This window comes from Lithobates pipiens, unplaced genomic scaffold (genome assembly GCF_037356315.1).
Source record: "Lithobates pipiens isolate NorthernLeopardFrog02 unplaced genomic scaffold, aLitPip1_a1.2 Scaffold_3, whole genome shotgun sequence".
In the NCBI taxonomy this organism is placed as follows: Eukaryota; Metazoa; Chordata; class Amphibia; order Anura; family Ranidae; genus Lithobates; species Lithobates pipiens.
The window spans coordinates 285,473,608-285,492,032 of NW_027507790.1; the positions used below are offsets into that span (position 1 = coordinate 285,473,608).

The 18,425-nt window shown below is 46.5% G+C and overlaps 1 protein-coding gene across 2 annotated transcripts in view; it reads left to right on the plus strand.

Moving 5' to 3' along the window:
* Positions 1–17,679, plus strand: part of LOC143941218 (uncharacterized) — a 354,111-nt gene extending 336,432 nt beyond the window's left edge. For both annotated transcript variants that reach the window (XM_077463263.1, XM_077463264.1), the window contains exon 2: positions 17,533–17,679. The gene's annotated coding sequence lies outside the window, so the exon portion shown is untranslated. The remainder of the gene's footprint in view (positions 1–17,532) is intronic.
* The last annotated feature ends 746 nt before the right edge of the window (positions 17,680–18,425 follow it).

Sequence of the window (18,425 nt, forward strand, 5' to 3'; positions counted from 1 at the left end):
GTACCATGGTTGTTATGGTGTCAGGATGATTGATGCGCATTATTACTACATTGTAATATAGAATGAAATCATTCAACTCACCATTATCCTGAATCAGTGGGACCTCTGAGCATGTCATCTGCCACGTCGCCTGCCACCAGATGCCATGAGGTGCCCCCAGCAAAGTCCATCCTTGCATCAGGTGTCCCCAGCGGACATCAGATGTCCTAGTAGCAGTGTGTCAGGGCTGGCTTAGCCCTTCCTTCTCTGGGCTGGCTGCCCAGCTGTCGGCTAATTGCCAGCTCTCATCTCTCTCCACAGTTACCAGCTGTTCCTGATGATGCTTGTCTGACCTGCCTACTTAAAACCATCCAGCTCACTTCACCTCTGCCTTCACCTTGGTCACATCACAAAAAACCATCTCCTGCGGTTCTATTTAAAGACTGGCTTGCTGACATCCCTTCTGGCTCCTTATCCTGCTTGCTTGTTGCTCCACTTGGATCCCTGACTTCTGGCCTGGCTGATTACCCGATCCGGTTACTGGACTCTGGCTATGCTTTGGATACGCTTACTCTATTTACCTTTTTTATTTTTATTTAATAAACAAGTGTGATTTAATTGTACTTCTGTCTCTGTCTGATTCATGGTTTCTGACACGGTGTCTCCGCCGCCATTACAGAACAGAGGCCGCGTGGTTACAATAGAACCACCGCCCACCCCCGCCCCTTTCCATAACAGACCGGCAGCAGGGCGGAGCCACAGCAACTCAATTTCTATTGTAGCCGCCCAACTGTGTTCTACTTTTTCTGATCTTCTTAAAACGGGCGGCCGGCGGAGACATTGTCTCCACTGGCCATGGACCTCTAGTGGCGGCGGTGAAAAATTGGGGAAAAGAAATGATTTCTCTGGACATTTCCTGGGAAACAATAAAATCAGGAAAATAGTCTAAATCCCGGGAAATTTGGGACAGTTGGCAAGTATGGAAGCTGTCACTCTCACCCACTGCTGCCAAATCAGCTGTAGCTAGGGTATTCCCTGCCCACAGGTACATGTACACAAAAGGGGCAGGGACGTTCCACATTTCATAAACCTGATATATCCACGTGGCCATATTAGGTAACTGACATTAGTGTATCTGTACAATACCCCCTGCAGTATGATTTATTTGGGCTTTTTACAGTCTCCTTTGATGATAGTTTTGAACAATTGATGCAGTTTTATTCTGACATGGAGAGCACATTTTAAAAAGGTGCTAAAAGTATTTAAACTCAAACAGGTTCGAGAAATACACATTTCATTTAAAGTGGGTGTAAACCTCAGACATGAAATATGAACAAAGTATATCCCTCTAGTGTATACTTCTCTCAGTTAAAAGCACTAAGTGTCATTTCTGTCTGCTGCTTAATTCATCCGCTATCAGCATGAATCACGTCTGACACCAAGAGAAAAAAGGTGACGGCCGGGAGGGACCTGCAGCAGATTGACAGCCTCAGCTCTGTTCCTGTGTGAAGGGGAGCATGTCTCTTCCAATCAGCTCTCAGAGCTCTCCTCACCAAGCTCAGAGAGTAACATCTGCTCTCCGCCCCCCTTTTTTTTTCTGAACTTTACGCCAAGCTTTTAAATTCAGCATTTTTAATAGCTGCAGATACTAAAAATATTGCACACAGACAGGTACAACTTATGTAGGAGGATTTGTTTAATCTCTGTGTGTCATCTGAGGATAGTCCCTTCATTGGGTATATGTAAGGGTTTACAACCACTTGAAAGGCACACCACCGCTTAGGTGGCGTATGCTTGGACACTGGAGTATATACTCCATAGCAAACCCCGCTTGTTTGTAAAATCAGGGTATTTACACTGTACAGGCAGTCCCCGGGTTACAAAACAAGATAGAATCTGTAGGTTTGTTCTTAAAGTGGGGTGCCCCCTAAAAAAAAAAATTAAAAGTCAGCAGCTACAAATACTGCAGCTGCTGACTTAATAATCGGACACTTACCTGTCCCAGGGTCCAGCGATGCGGGGGAACAAAGCCCCCCCCCCTCGTTCCCCGCTCCGCTCACGACGCCGTCATTCCTACTGTGGGCACCCAGCTGTGGCTTCACAGCCGGGCACCCATTGCACATGCTCGAGCGGCGCAGGGTGCCGTGATATGCCGCACAGTCATATGGGACACGTGGCAGGTCCCAGTTGACTGTGCGGTAGAAACACCACTTTAAAGCGGGAGTCCGCCGGGACTCCGCGTTTTTTTTTTTTTTTAAAAGCCAGCAGCTACAAATACTGCAGCTGCTGACTTTTAAAATAGTGACACTTACCTGTCCAGCGCGCCCGCGATGTCGGCACCCGAAGCCGATCTCTAGATCGTCTCTCGGGTGTTGCCGCCGCCATCTTGGGTATGGGAATCAGGAAATGGAGCCTTTCGGCTTCATTTCCCGGTTCCCTACTGGGCATGTGCGAGTCGCGCTGCGCAATAAGGACGGTCCCCGCTGCCTCTAGGATCTGTGTGTTTCCCAGCAGGCAGCGGGGCACTTGCGGAAAGGGGCAGGCACTTGCGGAAAGGGGCGTAATCTATGCCCCTTTCCGCAGAGAGCTATCCCGGAAGTGGGTGCAGATACCTGTACTGTACAGGTATCTGCACCCCCTCCCCCCTGAAAGGTGCCAATTGTGGCGCCAGAGGGGGGGAGGGTTCCGATGAGCGGAAGGTCCACTTTAGGGTGGACCTCCGCTTTAAGTTGAATTTGTATGTAAGTTGGAACAGGTAAATTTTTTAACTGTTTGGGGGGACCCCCACGCAATTTATTTTTTTAAATTTTGGTTTGTGGTTCCCCTTAATATTCTTACCAGACCCAAAGGGCCTGGTAATGGACTGGGGGGATCCCATGGCGTTTTTTTCAATGACTTTTATCTGTATTGCTGGGACCCGACAATTCATTATAGCCCCTAGTAGTTTTAAATTACTTTTTTTCCCTTTTAGAAATGTCATTTTGCTCTCGGACTTTTCTAAACACAAGAAAAATGCACCACTTTACAGGCATACTATAGACACCCCCCAGGTATGAAATTTAAAGGAATATTTCACTTTTATTGTTTCCCTTTAAGCATTATTAAAATCAGTGCTCCCAAAAAAACTGCCATTTTTAAAACTTTTTTGCATTGATACATGTCCCCTGGGGTAGGACCCGGGTCCCCAAACACTTTTTATGACAATAACTTGCATATTAACCCTTAAAATTAGCACTTTTGATTTTTTAAGTTCGTGTCCCATAGACTTTAACGGTGTTCGCACAAATTTTTTGCCTGTTCGCATGTTCTGCCGGGAACTGAACCGGGGGGTGTTCGGCTCATCCCCATTTGTAAGCTAGATGTATGTAACTTGGGAACCGCCTATAGTCTGTTCTTTTGCGTATAATAAACGCATAATAACTTTGGTGAGCTTTGCTTGGTCACATGCAATGTGGTGAGGCCCATTCTGTTTGCACAGCTTTATTTTTATGGCCTCGGCCTAAATGGCCCACAAACCCAATATGATGTTCTTATCTTTAGAGGAAACAAATCGAACAGCCCACTTTCTGTAGAAAATGAAATCCTTTTACATATATATACAGTATTTTTGAAAGCTGGAAGTAGTACTTTATCAATAAATGTCTCCTCTGCTTGTTTTAGATTACTGTCCCTTTATGTTCAATATGTTCTATTTAGCAAAACTGGTAATACAGTCCAAGAAAAGTGACGTTTCCAGAGATCAGTCTAGGTTCACACTGAATGCAGCTTTGAAATCTTGCGTCTTCACTTGAAATCGCACAATTTTAAAGCCGTATGTCAGTGCGGCTTCAGGTGTGACTTGGCTAACATCTGTGCGACTTCATGCACATATGCCTATGCAAATCAGTCTCGAAATTGCCAAGAGTAGTGCAGGAACTATTTTTTCTAATCATTGCAGCACCGCAAAGTCGGCGTCGCACCGATTTGAACAGTTCCATTGCTGACAATAGGGTGCGACTTGTCACGCGATTTGACCTGTCAAGTCATACCCGTGTGAGCGGGGGGGGGGGTAAATGTGCAGTTACAAAACAAGGAAATTGTTTTACTGTCTCTTTAATGAAACATCATTGACTCTACTCTTCTCCCAGGTGAGATAATTAGTCCTATACCTCTTCCTGTGTCTAGTGTCAGGCAGAGCAAGCAAGATCCATCCACCTAGACGTCTGCTGACCCTGGTGTTAGCCACTTTCACACTGGCAGCGCCCGGGTGTTGACGGTAAGGCACTTTATTGTCATTTTTGCAGTGCTTTTCAGCTGCTAGCGGGGCGATTTTTAACCCCCACTAATGGGCGAAAAAGGGTTAAAAGCGCCGCTGCATGCACTGCTCCTACTGCACCTCAAAACATGCTGCTTGCAGGTCTTTTTGAGCGTCCTGCCGGTGCACCGCCCCAGTGTGAATGCACTTGGGCTTTCATATTGGAGTGAAAGGAGAGGCGCTTTATGGGTGCTATTTTTAGCGCTATTGCGCCTGTGAAGCGCCTCAGTGTGAAAGGGGGCTTAAGGTAAAACACTGCGTTTTGAGAAAAGTGCTCCTAAAAAATATAATTCAAGGAGTAGATCTGGAATAACGCTGTGCGATATCTCAGAATGAACCCAGTGACTGCCCCGGACAGCTTGGTCTTCATTTAAACAAAAAGTGTATCTGTGGAAAACATTTTGTTACATAACTGTATAAATTATCAGAATATATTTTTCAATAGATTTATTCTTCAGTTGTCAATGATTTTACTTCTATTTCATGGTGGGGGGGAGAAAAAAAAACGCAGCTTCTCTCTTATAATCTTATAGTGTTGGCAAAGAGTAAGGAGCCAATCACGCTTCTATGGTCTATTGCGGTACGTCAACACGTGTCGCTTTATTGCAGGTCATGCATTATGAATGGGCTGTCAACTAATCTCAACAAATGTGCACCTTTTTTTTTGCTGACGCACCACTGCATACAGCGAACCAATGCGACGTGTTGTGTGATGGCAGCCGCTGTACAGTGCATTGGGGTGTCATTCACAATGAATTGGACTGTACATTGAGCTGCGTGTTACTGCAACATATGAGTGTGAAAGGGAGCTTAGACCTCAATTACACTGCTCTGTGCATGCGTGTAACACGCATTGCACATGCCTTTTCAGAGGGGTTCTATTCCTCTCTAATGCTGGTCATACGCAATTTAAAAAAAAAATTGACTGAACCCATTTTCGAAAAACGAACATTCGGCCGTGAGCGCAAACGATAGTGCCATCATGCAATGACCGATAAATCGTTCAGTGGACATAAATGTTTTTTTTTTGTTTTTTTTTACATATACCTAGTGCAAACAGTTTGGACGGGAAACTCATTAACCTTTCAATATATTGTTCATTTGGCAGAAAATTTCCAAACCTGTCCCTCGTTTTTTGGCTCAAAAACGTCCCAACAAGTATCAATTGTGTGCCCCATTAACTAGCCCGAAAACAAATTGTCTAAATCAGTGGTCATCAACCTGTCCTCAGGGCCCACTAACAGGCCAAGTTTTCTGTATTACCTTGGGGGAGATGCAAACTAGAATACTGCAATCACTGAGCAGCAAATGATATCACCTGTCATGTATTTCAGTTATCTTGAAAACCTGGCCTGTTAGTGGGCCCTGAGGACAGGGTGGATGACCACTGGTCTAAACGACCAAATTTGGTTTAGATTTACCAAAACCATATAATGGGGGAGGTCAAACCTAAATACTTTCAATTTGTATGCAATCAGGCAGGCCCTTGCACTACATAATTGAAGGTAAATCTAAAGGAAATTGAACAAGAAAATTGTATACTGTATGGCCAGCTTGGCCTCCAACAATAAAGATGAGCTCTGGTGTTCTGCCATATAGTGTCCGGCCATCAAATAGTGTCCGGGCCATACTGCGCATGCGCAGTACGGAGCAGACGAAGCTTCGGAAAATCTCAGAAGCTGAACGGCGCCTGCGCCGTAAGTGGAGGTGGTAGCCCCACCATCCAAGCGGACATAGGGTTGTGAATATTAGAGGGCCCCTCGCGGGCGAGCTTCGCTGGCCACGCTTCGGGCTCGGCCTCGCTGCGCTCGGCTCTTTTTTATTCCTACTCTATGTCCACTTGGATAGTGGGGATAGAACCTGGACTCACGGCGCAGGCGGCGTTCATAATTGGCAATTTTCGGAATCTGTGTACTGTGCATGCGCAGTACGCAGTGGACACTATCGGATGGAGGACGTTATGTGACAAGACACCGGCATGTTCGCACAGCACACATACAGAGCCCGACAGGAAGTCGGCACCGCACTGCGCTAATCACAGGCAGTGAGACATTTCCCGATCTCTGCAGCCGCACATCAGGACAATGTCTCGCTGCCTGTGATTAGCGCAGTGCCGACTTCCTGGCGGGCTGTGCGAACACGCCGGAGCTCATCCTTATCCAACATATTTCAATGTTGTGCGCTGATTTGCCCAAAAATATGTCCAGTAAACTTTTTTTTGGACAAGAGAACTCTGGCGAAATAATTATTTTTTGGGTTATAGCACAAAGTATCAAACGTCACACAAAAATGTATTTGTGAATTAGTTTTGGGCTATTGTCCTAAATATGTTAAAGTGAACCTTCGCTTTTCCTGGAATAGGTTTCACGTATTAGTGGGGGGCTCCTACGGCTGCCTGTCTTCACTCCCCTTCCCACTTTGGCTGCCGAGAGCAAAAGAGAAACCCCGGATTCTTCTGGTTATGGGAAGCATGTCATTTACTCCCCTTTCCTCCTAAATGAGAGCGCTGGTGATTGGCTGCTCAAGCTCTCAGTGCTGCCACATGGGGGTAGACAAAGTATCTTCAGACCCGTGAAAGCTCCAAGTAGCAACTCAGCGCTTACAATCTGGCCATACACTGATTGAAATTCAGGCAGTGCAGCTGGGAATGGCCAAACTGCAATCAGTGTGTGGGCTTGACAGAAGTCGATTTAAATAATCAATATGGTGGAAACTTTTAATTGATCAGCAAATCAGCTGCAGCCTAAGATCGGTGTAGTCTGATAGCGGCGGGGGCCGCTGTCACAATACAATGTTCCAGCTGAGAAATTCCTCCAACCAGCTCATTTATGTTGATATGTGAATCTGTTAGATTTTTTTTTTTTTTTTTTTATTATGCAGCCAGCTAAATAAAATAATATCGGTATAGCCAGCTTTACACTCTTTAGCTTGTGGTTTAACTTCATTGCTGGGTGGGAAGTGTCTGCGGCTGGGGAGGGCAGCATTAAAATAAACCTGTTGCTTCTGCAAAGTACACCTTTTTTATAATGGAAATATACTAGCTGTGATAAGATCGTTCCAATTCTAGGTGTCTTTGCAAGGAAATGTTGACTAGTTTTAAATTTACGTCCTGTGTGTAGTCCGTTCTCCACATGCGTATGTCCAGGGCCGTCTTTAATAATGATTGGACCCTGGGCAAAACTTTTCTTTTCCCATGCAGTTTTGCTCTCCACCTGCTCTGAGACATACAGTAAATAGCAGCTAGACTCAAAATCAGTTTACTGAATCAGATCAGGCAGCTATTGCGATTGGTTGCCAGAGGTTACAGTGTATCATTACCGCTCACTGACTGGTTGCTAGAGGTTACAGCACATCATCTCCTCACTCCAGGGGTCATGCTATACATATGGATGCCACCTTTATTTACATATCTATGCAGCTATTTACATATGAATGATGCTATTTACATATCAATGCTGGTTATTTACATGTAAACACGGGGTCTGCAGGTGAGTCATCTGTATACAACAATAGGGCAGAGCTGGGCAGCATTAGTAGCAGCACTTCACACTGAGATATCAGGACACAGCAAGAGACAAGGAAATTTAAACTGGGATAGTTGGCAAGTATGAGGCAGCTGCTTTGGGCCCCGCAACGAGAGGGCCCAGGGCAGCTGTCCCTTTTTGCCCTGCCTTAAAAATGGCCCTGCGTATGTCCTAGCTAAGTATATTTGAGCCAAGAACAGAAAATAATTCCACCTCCCATAGTGAAAAGGGAACCTGCTCTGCTGCTGCATGAGGTGTGTTGTCAGTCAACATAATGTAGAGAAGAGATTAATGCTGTGGTTGCGGGTCTCGGCAGGGGGTCCGGTGCATCCCTGTTCACCGTTTTCAGGTGCGAATCAGGTCCAAATATTTGCCCGAATTCGCACACCTGAATCGTAACCAAAGACCCTTTGCAAATGCGGACCGTGGACGCCCCAAAGGTATGTGAACGGGCTCCATTGCGAGCCGGGCACACTCTCCTGTCATGCAAATTGAATCTGGAGAAACCCCCACCCAAAACGCGTAAGTGTCAACCCAGCCTTAGCAAAAGATATTGGCTAAAAATAACTTCTTATGGCAGATAAAGATCATTATAGCTCATTGAATAAAGATTACTAATGGTCAGAGGGGTACATAGTTGGAAAGGAGCTCCGTGTGGGCATGACCAGTGTGCTGGTGATCTCTACTAAACCAAGAAGAAGTAAGCAGTACTGCTTACTGCAGGCACAACTGCAGGCACAGGCCCGAGTGGATTTTGGGGCCTACTGATCCAAGGGTGGTCCGGTGTCGTCTCATCTGAAGGGAGAGGCCCAGCAACTGAAGAACCCCAGGGGAGGACTCTTCAGGAGAAGACCTGCGCAAGGCTGGCTTCTCTGAAGGAACCTGGAGACTCAGTCGAAGGACACAACCTGGATCTACACTCATACGGTATCATACGGATCGGCTGAGAGAACCTGGTACCGTATGATCGCTCTTTAAATTTATCTACATCCCTCAGTAACACTGAAATGTACGTCACAAGTCTGTGGCAGAGACTTTGTCAAGCACCCCACTGGCTGCTGGGCCTAGTGAAAGGAGGTCTATCCGGGGGGTAAAATCCAGTTGTGAAACGCTCTGGATTTTCTATAAGGACTTCAATATTTGCAGTCTAAAGTACCTGAACTCACTCCTGACCCTCCATTGAAAGACTCTGATTCTGTTTCAAATAAATAACCCAAAAGAAGATTCAGTGTCAATTTCCACATTCTTTGGGCCGTCCAACACGGGAGCCCCTAATAAAACCAGCAGCTCCTTCGGGGGTCAGTGCTACCCTTATTTTTTTTTTTTTTTTATTTTTTTTTTTTTTAAACAAACCTTTATATATCCTTTAACCACTTACAGACCGGACCATTTTGCTGGCCAAAGACCAGACCACTTTTAGCGATTTGGCACTGCGTCGCTTTAACTGACAATTGCGCGGTCGTGCGACGTGGCTCCCAAACAAAATTGACGTTCTTTTTTTTTTTTTTTTCCCCTCACAAATAGAGCTTTCTTTTGGTGGTATTTGATCACCTCTGCGGTTTTTATTTTTTGCACTATAAACAAAAATAGAACGACAATTTTGAAAAAAACGCATTATTTTTTACTTTTTGTTATAATAAATATCCCCCAAAAATATATATATAAAAAAAAATTGTTTCCCTCAGTTTAGGCCGATACGTATTCTTCTACATATTTTTGGTAAAAAAAAATCGCAATAAGCGATTATTGATTGGTTCGCGCAAAAGTTATAGCGTTTACAAAATAGGGGATAGTTTTATGACATTTTTATAAATTTTTTTTTATTTTTTTTTTTTACTAGTAATGGCGGCGATCAGCGATTTATTTTATTTTTTTTGTGACTGCGACATTGCGGCGGACACATCGGACATTTTTGACACATTTTTGGGACCATTGTCATTTATACAGCAATCAGTGCTATATAAATGCAGTGATTCCTGTGTAAATTACACTAGCAGTGAAGGGGTTAACCAGTGGGTAGCAGTGTAGGGGTTACGTGTTCCTAGGGGTGTGCTACTAACTGGGGGGGGGGGGCTGGGCTTTGTGTTAGTGAACACTGATCTCTGCTCCAATCACATGGAGCAGAGATCAGCGTCATTTGTTGCTAGGCAGAACGGGGAGATGCTGTTTACAACGGCATCTCTCCATTCAGCCGCCCCGTGAGACAATCGCGGGTATGCCCGTGGCGATCGAGTCCGCGGGACCCGCGACCGGACTCAGGGGGGTCCCGACCGGCACGCAAACGCGCTGCCGCCGGCGTGCTCGCGATGGCAGGGTGGCATTTAAAATTGGACGTACCTGTACGCCAATATGCCTGCCCGTGCCATTCTGCCGACGTACATCGGCGTGCGCCAGTCGGGAAGTGGTTAAAGTGTCTGTAAACGATCACCTTGTAAAACAACCCATTCAGAATAAAATAGAAATGAAAAGTAAAACCTTTATGTATCGATATCAAAAAACTTTACAAAAACATTTTTCCCCCCTTTTTTTTTTTTTTTTTTTTTTATTTATTTTTTATAAGTGATAACATACCCTCTGTTCTCAGCTGAATAAGGAGCTCAGGGAGGAGAAACAGCAGCAGACTGATCTTTCCAGTGAACGGCTGTGCAGGGGGGCATTTCAGCTCAGGTCTGATCATGGATAAGGCTGGGTTCACACTGCTGCGGGGGGGAGATCCGGATGTGATTCACATCGCACTGCAGTGCAAATCACATCCGATCTCTGTGCGATGCGAGTTCAGCCATACAGATGGTATACAGATAGTATGGCTGAATTCGCATCGCACCCGCCGCAAACTCGCACGGGACCCTTTTTTTGGTCCGCAGCAGAATCGGATCGCATGGGTGTTCACACCATGCGATCCGATTCCTGTCCGAATTTGCAGATCGCACTGCGATATGCGGACTGATCTGGGGGTGTCATTAACATTTCACTGACACTCCCAGCAGTCCGCATAGGGCAGTGTGAACTGCCGGAGGGAGGCATGCGATGCGGGAAAACGCCGCAGATTCGCGGCGTTCCCGCATCGCTACGGTGTGAACCCGGCCTAAGAGAGAAGACTCTTCAGCATAGCTAAAAACCTGACCACACTGTGCTCTCATGCCTAACATGGTCAGTTTTTATTAGGAAAGCAGAGACACCGGGGATTTCACACAAAGGAAGCAATACAAAGAGAACAGGAAACCTTTTCATACAAGTACATCTACACAATGCACTGGGAAACCACCAGAGAACACACATCCGGATAGAATCGGTCCTTTGAGCCAACCTACTGTACAAATTTGGGATCAGTAAAGCCCATTGGAGTGTGAGGTGCATGACTAAGAAGCACTGTGAAAAGCCTGCTGAATCTGAGCGCAATGGAGTGCCAGTAAATCGAATGGACTTTTTAACTTTAGCACAGCAGCAGTGTTTTCTGGAGGGCTTTAGCTGGTTCTCCTATTGATTTCGGCTGATTCCTGACCACAATTATCTGGATCTTCCAACCCAACTGTGTGTAAAATTGTAACAATGAGTCGGCTGGATCCTGAATGTGCAGGAAGACTAATCCTAGACGTGTGATTGATATTTCTGATTATGGAACGTAAACAGGATGTGACAGATGCAGCTGTGATACATAAGTGTTAAAACCTCTATTCATGATCTATTTCCTGGGGGTCGATGAATGCTGCTGTAATGGAGGGGGGGGGGGATGGGGGGAGGGGGGTGTTCAATCCTCAGGGTCCAGGGATGACTGCTTTTCAAAAACAAAGGCTGCCCAGGAGTGCTTCACATTCCTCTTATCAGGGAAAGCCAGGAGGAAATAAAAAAAAAAAACAGAAATGGAAAAATATGTACAAGTGAGCTTTTATTATGTTCATTTAAAGGGGATTTGAACTTTCACCCCCCCCCCCCCTATATGTCTGTCTATCCATTATATATGTACCTGGTAGCACATATAACTTGTTTCTATAGGGGACGCCGACCATACAGCAGAAGGAAGGCTTTCTCTAGCAGTCACTACACCATGGCATGGAGGGGATTCTTTTCCAGATGCTTCTCTGCAAACACCCAACAATGCAGCTTTCCAGATGAGTCTCACAAACTCTTGGGCTATCCTTCTCTCTTGACATGCCAGGCTGTAGGCAGATGGAGTCTGCTGTGCCCACTGCAGGTGGTGCTCAACTGCAGCATCAATGCAGAGGGAGAGAAAAATCATTAGGAACAGGGCTAGTCTATGGTTTCCTGAGTCACTGGGGTTCGGTATTGATCCGATTGGATGCTGGCCACCCATGTGACTCTGGTGGCCATCTTAGGTGTGCAGAGTCTATTTAAGACCCCGACCCCCCCCCCCCCCCCCCCCCCTGGGTTTGGCACGCTAGATGCGAGTGGGTAGCATAAGGAGAGGTAACCCATCTGCAAGGGACAGTGCCATATTAAGAGCATTATAGGCCCCCGGACAATACAGTGCACTGGGACCCTGTCTACACAATCACTCACAAGAATAAAAATGCAAATTATCAATAAAGCTAACGGTGTGTGAGAGAGAGGGGCTGCAATGGAGTGTGAGAGAGAGGGGCTTCAATGGTGTATGGACGAGTGCAGCCTCACCAGTGCGCATCTATGCAGCCTGACCAGTGCAGCCTCACCAGTGCGCAGCTATGCAGCCTGACCAGTGTGCAGCCTCACCAGTGAAAATCAATGCAGCCTGACCAGTGTGCAGCCTCACAAGTGTGCGTCAATGCAGCCTGGCCAGTGCAGCGTCACCAGTGTGCAGCTGTGCAGCCTGGCCAGTGCCCATCAGTGAGAAAAAAAAAAAATCCAGCACCTTAATTCTTCTGCCGTTCTCCCTCTAGACGCAGGCATGAGTTTAGTGGGTGGTGCCACGTTGGATCCAAAGAGGAATCCAGCGGCCGTTCTCCCACTGCCCCATAGGCATATCACTCCGCAGAGCAGGAACCTGTTCAGTGGGCGGCGCCGTGATCAGAAGGTGGAGCATCACATCGCTGCTGCCGCCGCTGCTTCTTTTCAGGTGGCAAGGGCAAGCACCTAGCCCAAAGCGCGCCCATGACACTAAGGGCAGCCGGCCTAGAGGGAAATTTCCAGCTATCCCGGTGGGCCAGTCCGGCCCTGGCACTGAGTGCAGGCTGCCTTGGCTGGGGTCGCTGGGCAGGTGGGGGCCCCCAGTCAAGTTGGGCCTCCGGGCAACTGCCCAACGTGCCCATGCGAAAAGATGGCCCTGGCTAGGGACAGTACTAGTGATAGAGAAAGGTTCCTTATGAGGAGGGAAAGCAGTGGCGTAGGGGGGTGGTCCGTCCCGGGTGCTACACATTGGGGGGTGCAGTAAAATCCTTTTTTTTTATTTTATTTTTTTGTTCTTAATCCCCCCCCCCCCCCATGGAGCGAGCTGACTCTGCTTCTTCTCTGTGTGGCCAAGCGATGTGCAGGGAGGGAGAGAGGCAGACACCCGGAAGAGGACTCGAGCCTGCTAAACAGTGGTGTGGGGAGCAGCTCTGTGGTGCCGGGAATCCCTTTACACCTCCAGCCAGCATTGCACACTGTACAGTCACACCTCCCAACATTTTGAGATGGAAATGAGGGACACCTACCAGCAAACGTATGTAGGCATTGGACACGCCCCCTGCCACACCCCCTTAAAGGAGAATTGACCCAAGAAAAAAGTAAAATTCACAAGGGTTTTTTTTTTTTTTTTTTTTTTTTTTCGCTACTATTCCTTTATATTGGTTTTTAAAATTGTACAAATGCAGCAATTTAGAATTTGGAAAAAAGGTTTAGCACTGGGAAACACTTTTTGAAAGATAAAAAGTGCATTTTATATACAGCTATATGGATCACACCAAATGAGGGACAAATGAGGGGGAAAGAGGGACAGAGGGACATTGCTCCAAATCAGGGACAGTTGGGAGCTCTGTACAGTGGAGGGGGAGGGGGCGAGTCTGACCCGGACAGGCACTGGCTTGTGTACAGTGAGTTGCTTGGCTAATCTATAGCAGGCATCATAGAGCTGCCAATCAGTAGTGCAGCAGTGTGTGTGTGCTTGGGGGTGCTGAGGGTATGGAGACTTACTGAAGGATACAGAGAATTTGGGGGTGCAGAGGTGTACGAGAGGGTACGGAAGTGTGCTGGGGGGTGAAGATGGTTCCTGGGGGTAACAAAGGCATGCAGGAAGGTACATAGCCATCTGGGGGTGCAGAGGTGCGTGGGAAGGTGTAAGGGATTGTGGGAGGGTGCAGTTGTGTGTTGGGGTACAAAGGTTTGCTGGGGTTACAGATCTGTACTCAGGGATACGTATGAGGGGTGCAGAGGATTGTGGGGGGTATGGAAGTGTGCTGGGGGCTGTGAAAGTGTGCAAGGGGTGCAGAGATGTGTGTGTGTGTGTGTGTGTGTGGGGGGGGGGGGTTGCAGAGCTGAGCAAAGGGGTACAGAGGTGTCCGGGGGGGGGTACAAGGATAGAGTGTGTATGTGGAGATGTGCTGGGGGCACAGAGGCATGCTAAGGGGGTACAGAGGCATTCTGGGGGTGCAGAATGTCTAAAGAGGTACAAAGATGTGCTGAGGGGATACGGAGGTGTGCTGGGGTTAATCCCTGATTTCTGCCCCCTAAAAAACAAAAAGATCTGTTAGTAAAATCAGCACACATTTAACCCCTTGATCGCCCCTGAAATTTTACCCCCTTTTTCAGCCAGTGTCATTAGTACAGTGAGAGTTTATAGTACAATGATCACTGTATTAGTGTCACTGGTGATGTCAGTGGCAGTTAGTCAGTTCTCCCCCCCAGTGTCAGTTGGTGTCAGACTTCTTCAGTCCCATAATAAGTCGCTGATCACTGCAATTAGTAGTATTAAAAAATAATATAAATAAATAAATCTCAGTATATTAACCATTTGTAGACACTATAATTTTCACACAAACTAGTCACACTTATTGGGAATTTTTTTTAACAAAGAAATGTAGCAGAATACATTTTGGCCAAAATTTATGAAGAGATTTGATTTTTAACATTTTTTTTTATTGGATCTGTTTTATAGCATAAATATATATATTTATTTATATTATATTTCAAAATTGTTGAGTTTTTTTTTTTCCATTTATATTGCAAAAACTAAAAAAAAAAAAACAGTCATGGTCAAATACCACCAAAAGGAAACTCTATTTGTGTGAAAAAAATTCTATAAATTTAATTTGGATACAGTGTTACATGACCGTGCAATTACCAGTTAAAATAACACAGTGCTAAATATCAAAACATGGCCTGGTCATGAAGGGGGGTAAAACCTTCTGGAGCTGAAGTGGTTACATTTCAAACAGCAGAACTTCGTTATTTTACCATTCAAGCAATAGTCTTGCAGTGTGATCACATTTTCTTCATTTCTAAGCCTCTTACTTTCTCCTTCCACAGAGGAAGTATACTCCACTACCTCCGAGGGAGCGCAGATGATGGTGCCATACCTTCTTGAGTTGTGGGAATCCAATGTCCAACTACTTGGCTGCTGCCCATTCACTGACCACTCATTCTTTAATTGGCCAGTCGCCCTCTAGTGTGCTAGAATAGGTTAGATGCTATTGTAGAAATATTTGGCCTGGCTGAGAGCCGGGCCTGGGTTGAATCTGGGTCAGGACAGAGTGACTCAGGAAGGCTGGATGACCCAGCAGGCAGTATCTCTGGTAACTCCCCCCTGCTCTCTAGAATCGTGGAGAAGCTTCCAGAAGTAGAAGGTGCAGTTTAGGAGGTGTTACCTGAAGTATTGATAAGGGCCCCAGCCAATCCCCAGTAAATGAGCTACCAGGGGGTGGGTACCTCATAAATACTCTTGGGTCAGACCAGCAAAGGGCAGTCAGGTGGAAGATGGAGGCCGTCGTCTATGAAGGGTGCACCCTAGTCTGAAGGGGGGGGGGGTGACCTTGGGCCTGGGGCTCGGGTGCTAGAGGAACCCTCTACAACAGACGGAGGATATCCTTATTGGAGGCATGGGAGCAAGGAAAGGACAGCAGGAGCAGGTCAGCACCTCCAAGAGATCCCCTGAGGAGTTAGATGGGTGGGCTGGTGAGCAGTCTGGGAGGATTGAGGAGAAGTAACCAGGAGGGCTAGTGAAAGGGGCAGCTGCAGCCAGGCGGCCTGGCAGTGCCTGAAGAGGTGGTGCTGGGGTCAGTAGCCACAGGAACGTAAGGCCCCTTTTACACATGCTGTCCGTTTATCAGGCTGACCTGATTGGATGCTCCACTTACCTCTATGGAGTGACGGATGTCGGCTGTGACATGCCGGCTGACATCTGCCGCTATCTGATCCAGTCCGCCAAATCCAGATGGATGGAACCTCTATTTTCCATGTCTGGCAGATTGGATTGGATGAAAACAAACAGGCCGATACGTTTTCATGCCATCTCCTATAGAGGACAGCGGGGCTCTGATAGGTCGGTCTCCGCACAGTGAGTGGAGATGGACCTTTCATCCACCGGCTCAGCGAAGATCAACAGACTGATCCCCACTGAGCAAGCAGAGTCCCTCAATTGGGACGCACCCTGTGTCAAAGGGTCCTGAAGGCTAAAGCTGTTTGCTACACACAAAAAGGGGGCCTTGGGTACTATTGCTTAAAAATCTGGCTTTTGTCGGATTAACCATCAGTGTTCAAGCTGAAGTTCTGCAAGCAAGCTAGTGCTGGATGAAGAGAGGGAGTGTACAGGGCCTTGAAAAAGTATTCATACCTGTTGAAAATTTCCAAATCTTATCAAGTTGCAACCAAAAATGTGTGTATTTTATCTGCACCCACTTCTGGAGATGCCCGAAACCCCCCCCCCCCCACCCCCCCATTGTCTTCTAGAAAACACACAGTTACCAGAACACAACAGGGACCAGTGAAGATGTGTGACTTGCGCATGCGCAGTAGGGAACCGGGCAGAGAAGCCGCAACACTTCACTTCCTGATTTCCTCACAGAGGATGGCGGCGGGGCAGCCGAGAGACGAGTGATTGCTCGTCATCTGCTGTCGACATCGTGGACACCCTGGACAGGTAAGCGTCCATTGATTAAGTATTTGTAGCTGCTGGCTTTTAATATTTATTTATTTTTTTTAAGATGGAGCTCCGTTTAATCTCAGTATAAATACAGCTGTTCTGTGAAGCCCCCATAGGTTTGTTAGAGAACCTTAGTGAACAAACAACATCACGAAGGACAAGGAACACATCAGACAGGTCAGGGATAAAGTTGTGGAGAAGTATAAAGCAGAGTTAGGTTATAAAAAAATATCCCGAGCTTTGACCATCTCACAGAGCTCTGTTCAATCCATCATCGGAAAATGGAAAGAGTATGGCACAACCGCAAACCTACCAAGACATGGCCGTCCACCTAAACTGACCGGCTGGGCAAGTAGACCATTAATCAGAGAAGTGGAAGAACAGGACAACTATTAGTCGTCTCTCCACAAATCTGCCCTTTATGGAAGAGTGACAAGAAGAAAGACATTGGAGAAAGAAAGTCATAAGAAGTCCTGTTTGTAGTTTGTGAGAAGCCATGTGGGGGAGGGGGCAGCAAACATGTGGAAGAAGGTGATCTGCTCAGAGGAGACCAAAATTCTACTTTATGGCCTAAAAGTAAAACGCTATGTGTGGGGGAAACTAACACTGCCCATCCCCCGAACACACCATCCCCACCGTGAGACATGGTGGTGGCAGCATCATGTGGTGGGGATGGCTTTCTTCAGCAGGGACAGGGAAGCTGGTCAGAGTTGATGGGAAGATGGATGGAGACAAATACAGGACAATCTTAGAAGAAAACCTGTTAGAGTCGGCAGAAGACTTGAGACCGGGGCGGAGGTTCCCCTTCCAGCAGGACAACGACCCGAAACATCCAGCCAGAGCTACAATGGAATGGTTTACATCAAAGCATATTCATATGTTAGAATGGCCCAGTCACAGTCCAGACCTAAATCCCATTGAGAATCTGTGGCAATAGTTGAAAATTGCTGTTTAAAGACTATCTCCATCCAATCTGAAGGAGCTTGAGCTATTTTGTAATGAAGAAGAATGGGCAGAAATGTCCTCTCTAGATGTGCAAAGCTGGTAGAGACACCCCCAAAAAGACTTGAAGCTGTAATTGCAGCGAAAGTTGGTTCTACAAAGTATTGACTTCAGGGGGTTGAATACAAATACACACCACACTTTTCACATATTTATTTGTAAAAAATTTTGAAAACCATTTTTCTACCACTTCACAATTATGTGCCACTTTGTGTTGGTCTATCACGTAAATGCCCAATAAAATACATTTACGTTTTTGGTTTTAACATGACAAAATGTGGACTATTTCAAGGGGTATGAATACTTTTTCAAGGCACTGTATTTAGGAAAGTTGTTCCTGAAGTTGTCTGAAGTCAAGTGGGCATCCCATAATATCCGTACTCCCAATGCAAGTTTTATCCCCTCAATAAAATAGAAAAAACAAAGTGCTGGATTGTTTTCTGACTCTTGGCAATGTGGTGCACATTCGGTGTCCCTGGCTCTGCAGGGTGGGGGGTCCCAGTCCCCTTGTGGCTCCTGTGTGTGGTGCGCTACACACTGATTGAAATGCGGCCAGTTCACCAGGGACAGAAGTTGA